The following is a 7,360-nucleotide window of genomic DNA, read 5'->3' as shown; positions in this document are numbered from 1 at the left end:
AAAAAATTTGAGCACACAAAACTAGGAATCTCAATGAAATAAAGTTATCTCAACGAAATAAAGTTATCTTTAAACTAACGTTTAAATGATATGACACGAGTCTCTTTTAGTTTAATTGAATTATGGATTATAATTCAATCTTGGACATGCATCAACGTTAAAACTCTTAGTAAAAGTTTGCAGCCCATTTGGATCTCACAAAACTCGATAAATAGTCTCCGTAGTTGCACATGCGGAGGATACCCGATTTACACCAAAAAGAAAGTTATCCTTGGACTATACTAGTACTCGGATTTGGATTTGGTGGCTTTAGCAAGGGCATATATCCTCTAAAGTGTTTATGATGGAATCTCACGTAATTGGAAAGGATTAAATGGTGAGGATCAACACTCGACAGTCTACCGTGAAAATGTCGCAGGAGAGGATCCACGTTCTAGACAATGGGCGCATATCCTCTCAAGTGTAAATTGTTTACGGTGGAATCTAAGCCATCTATTTTATTATATTACATGTCATTAGGAAGGATTACATGGTAAGGATCAACACTGGACAATCTCCCGTGATAATGCCAGAGGAGAGGATCCGCATTCTACTACGTTGAGGGCATATCCTCTCAAGTGTAAATTGTTTACGGCGGGATGTAAATTTTTTTTTTTTTGAAGAAACGGTGAGATGTAAATTAATATCTATGGATGTGAATACTATGATATTCGTGTTCGTCCTCTTGCATAAATTTTGAAGTACATGCGGATATTTACAAATATTTTTTGATAGCATTAAAAAAAAAAGGATTTTCGTAAAAAAAACACTTTTTTAAATCACCTAAATTTGAGAACAAAAGTTTATCACAATCATCTCCTTCATTTTACCAAAACATAATAATATTCATACATAAAAATAATGGTTAAATATGTTTTTCGTCCCTATAAATATATCAAATTTTCGTTTTAGTCCCTCTAAAATTTTTCTTCGACTTTTAGTCCATATAAAATTTTCAATCCCCAGTTTTGGTCCCTATTTTTAAGTCAACTCATGTATTTTTTTGTGAAATTTTTCAGAAATGTGTAGAATATTGTAAAAATTTATCCCAAAAAAAATTAATTTTTTTTAACAAAATATGAATTAAATATGAGTTTCTAACCTCCAAAAATATAAAAAATCATATTTAATTTAGATTTTGTTAAAAAAATCTAAATTTTTTGGGAGAGATTCTTATGATGTTATAAACTTTTCTCCCAAATTTTATTAAAAAATAAGAATTTTACATATGAGTTTACTTTAAAGGGGGACCAAAAGTGAAAATGGAAAACTGTTGGGTGACTAAAAGTGAAAGAATTTTTTTAGAGGGACTAAAACGAAAAGTTGATATATTTATAGGGATTAAAACATATTTAACCCTGATAATAATATCTAGGTTTATTGAATAATATAATTGATGTATCTGGTTTATAAAATGATACATCAATTATTCAATGAATCTATAAAATGAATTAATTTTTTATAAAAATGGTTAGCTAAAGTATTTAACTAAGTACTACTTATAAGTAATTTATTTAATTTATTAACATGTACGGATACTCTCAGACACTGATATCATTAAATCCGCATCTGTATCCGTTTCATCCTCATGGTTGATTTTATCTGCAACTCCTGTAATCCTTATTAGAACATCGGTGGTTGTTGAATCGAGATTTAGTGATTGTTGTAACTGGTCCTTCGTGCAATCTCTCAAAATATGAAGGGCGGTTTACTTATCAAAGGACCACAAAGGACATAAACTAGCATCCATACCACATCTAGATCTTTTTTCATTAGTCTTCAAACCATCATTGTAAAGAAGGCAAAGAAAACATTTTAATTATTCTTTGAGGCCCTCCCATTTGAGAAACCGTTCGTAGAAGCTGATGTGATAAAAATGGTTGATTTACAACCTCTTGAAGGGTAGTACCAGAGGCCAGCCAAGCATTACTCCAAGTATTAGAAAAATTTACCATTTAAGACTTATACCTATAAGGGGGAGGGACTCACAAACATATACCATGCCAACTTCATAAGAAGTAATTTATTGTAAGTGTGTATACTCTGAAGGCCCAACCCCTTATATTTAGGTCGACACACATTCTCCCAAAAAATAGAATGTCATCTACGTTCAGAGACCGTAGATCCCCAAATAAAATTACGTCTTAGTTTCTCAATATGGTCACTCCCTCCTTTAGGAAGGAGCGTTGTCCACATGACATAAGTCGAAAGAACATTCAAAACAGATTGTGCTAACCTTACACGGCCCGCAAACGATAGATTCTTGATTTTCGAACTTAATTTAAGTTATTGTCTTTAGTTTCCTCACAATTTCATGCATGTCTTCACAATTTAAAGAACGTTGTAAACAATAGGTTGTCAACTACTCTAAAAAAAAATAGGTTATCAACTAATCCAAACACTTTATAAGTCGTTGTGTTTTCTACACTTAAAAGCAACATCATACTATACCCCAACACAAAAGCTAAAATTTTTCTCATATGTTGGTTACTATACTGCCATGTTAATATAATTTTTCTAACGTGCCTTCCCATATAGTGGAAGTTATGAGTTATGACCCTTGTAATGTGTACTAGAAGGCTAAGCCAGAACTAGGGTTTGCATAAGCACATGCCCCATGTGCCTATATTTAAGAGGACTTGGCAATTCCTAAAAATAAGCCATTTCAATTTTTAGGGGAACCTTCCTAAAAGGAAAAGATTAGCAAAATTGGTGTACTTGTTCAACCTTTGGGGTCATAAAAGGGTTGTGTGGCCTAAGTTACACTAAGTGTAACTATTTCATTGGATTCTTACTATACCTTATCAATTAGTGGTTGCTTTGTGTCATTATGGGGCCTTTATACAAGAAAAAATGCACTCATTTGATATCTATCGTTAGGATCAAATTTAACCTCATTTGTGAGGTTTGGTAGAGTGTATATCTAGCTTGGCGTGGAGTCATTTTCAAGAAATTAAACCTCCTTCAACTATGTAGCTATTTTTTTTTTTTGGTATTGATGGTTGATTTTCAACTTTGAATTTGTTGATCACCAACGGTTTAATTTATGCATATGAAGTCGTATAATCATTAGCTCACTAGAATGACAGTTCAAAATCATAGGCAAGATAGATGGATGTTGAACCTGCGGTTACAATACCCCCATTAAGCCATTAATTAACATCTTATCTAACATTCGATAATATATTTTTTTTTTTGGTGAATTAACATTCCATTTGATTGATATTTATTTTGCAATTGTTAACTTAGAAAAAATGGTCAAAAACATAAAAAAAAATCAAATACCTTGAAATTTATACTTTATTGAATCACTATAAAAAGAAGGGTTAAATATGTTTTTGGTCCCTATAAATATGTCAACTTTTCGTTTTAGTCCCTCTAAAATTTTCCTTCAACTTTTAGTCCCTATAAAATTTTCAATCTTCACTTTTGGTCCCTCTTTTAAAGTAAACTCATATGTAGAATTCATATTTTTTAATAAAATTTTCCAGAAAAATTCAAAATATTATAAGAATCACTCCAAAAAAAAATTAGAATTTTTTAACAAAACATGAATTTAATATGAATTTTTATATTTTTTACGGTTAAATATTCATATTTAATTTGTGTTTTGTTAAAAAATTCTAATTTTTTCCAGGAAATTGGTTTAGAATATTTTACACATTTCTGCATAATTTCATTAAAAAAATACATAAATTAAGTTGAAAATAGGGACCAAAAGTAGTGATTGAAAATTTTATAGGGACCAAAAGTTGAAGGAAAATTTTAGAGGGACTAAAATGAAAAGTTGACATATTTATAGGGACCAAAAACATATTTAACCCTAAAAAGAAAGGTTAAACTAGTGTCGTGAGTTGGTGAGAGAGAAATATAAAATTTGCCACCTTATGACGAGAAAATGAGAGATATTTCGTTTTAATTTGTCACTAATTATTGATTCAATATTTAGTTTGGTGTATAGAGAACTTAAATGGCAGAGATATTATTTAAAATTTCACAATTATTTTAATATGTCTATTATATAAGTCTAAGTTTCTTTTTAACAATTTCTAGTCTATGGCGAGGGAAATATTTTGGATTTAAAATCATTTACGAACAATAACATTTTCTTGATCATTTACTAACAATAACATTCTCTTGATTTACTAGTGATGGGAATCATGGGAGTGCCGAGAGCAATAGCAGACTAACGCTTTAGGATCATAAGAGAGGAAGAGAACATATTTCAATAAAAAATTAAGACATGAAATATATGAGTCACCTTTTTTATATATTAAACATTTAACTGATTCGTAGTCGATGTGAGATTAAACACTCACACTTGAACTTCTTTAAATGTGAGTCTCTCTATACTTGATCCAAACATTACGATTAGGGATGGCAATTGGACCCAGGTCCGATGGGTACCCGCAAAAAATACCCACAATGGGTAGGGTAAAACTCCGCTTTTATGGGTTTGGGCATGGGTCCGGGTAATACCCACAAATTTTAATGGGTATGGGCACGGGTATGGGTACTATCCTGCCCAGCCCGGCAACCCCGCATGTACATATTTATATACTATCATAAATAATTTATTTGTTTTTTATGTATAATTAATTAATTTATTTAGTTATTTAACCATAAACCTAAACCTAAACCAAAAAACTACTTAATACAATAACAACTCCATCTTGTCGTACAATTTTTTAGGGATATTTTGGATGTTTTTTATTTGACTAAATATTACGATTCGTACGATTTGATGAGTTAATTTAAAAAAATTTGGACCGTAGTTTTATTTCAATTGTGATGTTTTTATTGTCTTTTCATAGTTAAAGTGCGGGTAATGGGCGCGGGTATGGGCACTTAGGTACCCATAGGGTATGGGGAAGGGCACTAAAGTTGTTGCCCACAGGAGTACGGGCACGGGTACGGGTATTTTTTACAAATGCGGGTATGGGGAAGGGCACTGTAGTACCCTACCCATAGGGTACCCATTGCCATCCCTAATTACGATCAATTCTTGTAGCTATCCTTTAACTAAACAACGTCATACTTGCACGACTTCAGGATCCCCCCACATTTGAACGTTAATTCAGTTTATTCACGTGTGTCCGTTTGTATAGATGCAACCAAAGAGATGCTCATTGAACATGCTTCATGCATCAACGATCACTCCATACCCTCATCAGCCTCAAGCACCACATGTCCACCAACTCCGTCTTGGTTCATCCTGAAACTACATTCTACAAGGAGATATCCACTTTGATACAATTTGTTGGTAAGTTCACAGAGTGTTGTAAGTAACAACATGCCAATGTTGCAAGACCATTAGAGAATGAGACACCACATTATATTCATCTAAAACGTTAAAACATTAGGTTTATGAATCTCCTCTCTTATGTATCTCTCCATAAAGTGTGAGTATCACACATCCTAAAATTGTATCACCGTCGTAACCAACAGAGCACGCGTGCCTTGCATGGATAACATGTCAATGCTCCATGAGCAAATGAGTGGGAGACGCCACATATCTATCAATAAAAGTTAAGGCATCATGTATATATGTCACCTCTTTTATTTATCAAGCATTTAACTCATTCATATTTGAAGTGAGACTAACCACTCACGTACTTAAACTCAACAATCTCATCTTTAAGTGTGAGTCTCGCACATCCTATATTCGATTCAAACATTAGGATCCATTCCCGCTCCTCCACTAAATCCAACCAAACTTTGATACAACTTGTTGAGACAACAATGAACAATGCTCCAAGACCATAAGAGAGAAAAACACCTATCTTATATATCAAACATTTATACCCCAGGACCACTTGAAGTCAACAACAAGCACCAAGTCCAAGAACACAAAATAAAAGACATAAAATACGTAGAAACATATATGTCTTAAATGAAATTAAGAATACTTTAAAGAAAAGCAAATAAATGGGAAAAGAACCCGTTATTGGAAGTAAATAATGGACCACACGATTATTTACAGCATAAAGATTAGAGCACTACAATTTTTGTTGTGGTCCTTTATATTTTTCCATGTCTTATCTCTAACAATCCCCAACTTCAATATTCTTGTGTCTAAATTTCACACGCTTGATAATTTTATATCACGTATTATTTTTCATCATTTAGTACATGTTTGTATTTATGATGAGTTTGAAAAAATTATAGTGACCCATTGTTATTTAAAAAGAAAAAAAATTATACTTTCGAGCTTCTACAAAAAGTGGCATCATAATCTTGTTAAATTTACTGTGATATCAAATATACGCTTACCGATTTTACTATAAGACTCGAGATATTGCTCTATTTCAAGTGTAAACTAAAATCAAAACCCTATTCATAAGGCTCTCTCTTCAATTGAGAATCAAAACGGTATTCAAATTTGTCAATTCAAATGTAGCAAAGAAAACACATGAAGGGTGTATGTGTAAATTTCCTAATGAAAAGGAGTGGAGTAAAATCATGGGGTTACTTACTAGCATGTGAAACAAAGAAGAAAGAGGGTATGTGTTTAACCTTATAAGGAAAACAATTATGTCTTCTGTAGCTATTCACATGCTCAATACTTTGATAGATTCATTAGGGACCATGTGACACAGTGTATTCAAGACCCATGAGGTGCCATTAATTGTGCTTTCCTACACAAGTCTTGAGAGTTAAGAAAATGAGAACCTTGCACTTTCCTATTCTTGAGACAACCTTGTAAATTCAGCTAGCTTCTTCTTATACGGATGCTTCAAAATACAAATAGGGTACAAAAAAATGGTAAAAAAGGGGTTTAATTCTCATAATTGATAATTAATTTAAAGATAAAATTACCTCTTTTAAGTTTGTCATTTTTCTCGGATTAGTCCTTTAGTTATTGACATATTTTGTCGAATAATTTAGTTTCTAGATACACATTATAAGCGTAAAAAAATGAGGAACCAGAAAGTCAAATTTTGACATTTATATTTCAATGTCTATGAAACTACCAACCGAGCTACATTTATATGACTAGTTTTTTTCTTCTACTTTTTAAAATTGGTCATATCTATGTTTTGCATTGTTAACTTTTTTAATATTTTTCATCGCAAAAAGAAAGTGTTTGGTATTTTAATATTGAAAACTCATGTAGACATATATGATTCATTTATTTTATTTCTCCCTTCACTTCTTCTTCTTCTTCTTTAATTAAATATAAATTCCCAATTCCAAAATCCAAAATACTAATTTTTTCTCAGTAATGTCTTCATTCATGAGTTTTAATTCGAATATATGAAGCAAAAAAACGAGCCATTCATATCTAATATGATTCTATGAGACGTGATGAATACACACC

Source organism: Medicago sativa, chromosome 6, assembly GCF_051527215.1.
Source record: "Medicago sativa cultivar Bolivia chromosome 6, Bolivia_mono, whole genome shotgun sequence".
NCBI classification, from domain to species: domain Eukaryota; kingdom Viridiplantae; phylum Streptophyta; class Magnoliopsida; order Fabales; family Fabaceae; genus Medicago; species Medicago sativa.
Note: the sequence above shows the minus strand (reverse complement) of the source record.